This window comes from Octopus bimaculoides, chromosome 5 (genome assembly GCF_001194135.2).
Source record: "Octopus bimaculoides isolate UCB-OBI-ISO-001 chromosome 5, ASM119413v2, whole genome shotgun sequence".
Taxonomy (NCBI): domain Eukaryota; kingdom Metazoa; phylum Mollusca; class Cephalopoda; order Octopoda; family Octopodidae; genus Octopus; species Octopus bimaculoides.
Window position 1 is genome coordinate 5175205 of NC_068985.1, and position 2430 is coordinate 5177634.

Sequence of the window (2430 nt, forward strand, 5' to 3'; positions counted from 1 at the left end):
ATATATATATATATATATATATATATATATATATATATATATATATATACACACATATACATATATATATACTCATACTTATTGTATTATACATGCAAAGTACGCAAAACTTTTACCGTGTTATCCAGTTATAGACATTAATTTTGTTTTATAGCTGTATGTCTTTTAAAATTTCCTAATTCCTGTCCACTCTCAGCCACAGAAATGTTTTTACGTCCATAATTATCATTTACCCCACACAGAGAAAGCCACTCTGACATGAGACTACGATTTTGAAATCCTGTTTTATGAGAGGACCGGGATTATGACTTAGTAAGTGATAAATGTCTTTTGAGACGCCATTACACTACCTAATTGCTGGTTTTGGAAACATACTACTGTCCATTCTTATTTGTAGAATGTCAAACTCACTACAAAAGTCTATTTGTTTTGCCGATTACTGATTTGTTGATGGATAGATGTTTTAATAGTCTTATTATTTTACATTGAACATCTAAGACGGTGCAAGTCCTTAATATTTTAATTTCTTTTTCTACACAACATTACTGTATGTCGTTAATTTATACATTATGTCATGGTAAATGCCAAGCTTGTTCGGCGCTATTTCATGGTCTGTTTCTATCGTAAAGAATCTTTATAGCTTCGCATTGTCCAATTCCAAAGTAGCACAAGATTTATTAATTAAGGACTGAAACTTTGGCACACATGTATATGGGGAGGAATTGATTCGCTAAATTATTGTGTCTTCAAGTAGATTAAATATGTTCCATTGGTGACCATTCCATGTTTCGAAAAATCTTCATTGTATGACTTCACTAACCGTTGTCTTCTTCCTTCGTTAAGCTACTTCTCTACGTCATTTGCTGGAGATTTTGCTGCTATTTCCATCTAGTCAGCCGAGAGGGAAAGCACTTTCTCGTGGCCTCCCTTTAGTAACAGTAGAACGCCTGACAAAAACTCCTACTGCAACTCCGAACATAACCTCTATCTCTGAACAACGAATGGCGACTACGGCTTGCTATCCCAGTGCGGCATTTGTCATATTCTGAAGGCGTACATTTGGGCTACAGACAGAAATATTACTTTGACTGTTAGAGCATTCATGAAGGCCAGGATTCTTGAGAGACGGAGTGACTTCGTTGGTCGGAGCCGGCTCAACCCCCCATCCCGGGCGAATGCAGCCGCAAGTACAAGTAAGTACGAGTACCCGACTAAATGCTGTCTTTAGCCTCAGTAATGTCTTTTGTTCATTTACTGTGTCAGCTGACTTTACTTTAGGTTCTTCTGTGACTGATAAACAATTACTGTAATGAGGTCCGACGCTAAGTTCCCGTCATTCTTTCGGGACAGATAAATAAACTACCAAGATTCTCATGCTCTGCGTCGTAAAGTTCAATTCTCTCTTGTATCACCGGGAATTTGCTACATTCTCGTAGCGGAAATCCGCTACGTTCTTGTAGCAGAAATGTACACTATAGAACCCGGGTACTCATGATAAGCCTCTAATGTCGAGGGAGAAACGCAATCGATTGAAGCAAACTTCTTGATTGCATTGATTTAAAAATCATTAGAATCTACACTAAAGTACAGGGGTCGAATTGAATTTCCGGTATCATCACAAAATGTATGGCTTTGTATCAGCAGTAAGTCGTAGTCAAGTTAGTAGCTAGGATATCTTAATTCATGATTCGCATTGGTTATATTGACTTCCTAATGAAAAACCTGCTAGTTTGGTCTTGGCCATTTATGTGGAATCGATGAATGAAATAAGTATCATGCATTGAAATTCTAAAATTATTTGTTGTTAAGCAGAACCGCTTTTGCTTCAAATACAAATATCTGACGTTTTGGTGGTACCTTTGCTTACATTTACTCCCAACGTCTGATACGAAAGAAGTACGGAAGTTTAAAACACCTTGAAGAACATTACTGCGATGTAACTAGGTGAAACTTAAAGGACCAAAGATAACATATTTTATAAGAAAATTTTAAATGAGAAAATGCATCCGCATAAAATAAACATGCGAAGAAGCATCCGTACAGCTGCTTGACCTGATAAAAATAACAAATTCAAATCACATTTGAACAACGTAAAAATGGGTCAGGGTACCCATTAAATATGCAAAAAAAAAAAAAAAAAAAAATTGGAAAAGGTTAAAAAGAGTGGAATGCCGTTTAGTCAGTGGTCAGGGACGAAATAAGGATGATTTAGATTAGAATTTTACTTACTTTGTGAAAGAATCATTTTCCGAATCATCACATTTCTGAAATTGGTCTTGAATTGCATAGAGTTGTGTATCGGGGCTGTTGGACCTGGATTTGTAGGTGAGAAAGTAAAAAGTGTTTCATTTATGTATTCTAAGAATATAGTGAATGGATTACAAAAGTAATGCATGCGTAAATACTCATTTCTTTTATCTTTTATCGATT

At 35.8% G+C, this 2430-nt stretch overlaps 1 protein-coding gene across 3 annotated transcripts in view; it reads right to left on the reverse strand.

Moving 5' to 3' along the window:
* The window catches only part of LOC106876232 (glycoprotein 3-alpha-L-fucosyltransferase A), a 561369-nt gene that overhangs the window by 124136 nt on the left and 434803 nt on the right, over positions 1-2430 (reverse strand). For all 3 annotated transcript variants that reach the window (XM_052968125.1, XM_052968124.1, XM_052968123.1), the window contains one exon: positions 2230-2313. The gene's annotated coding sequence lies outside the window, so the exon portion shown is untranslated. The remainder of the gene's footprint in view (positions 1-2229; positions 2314-2430) is intronic.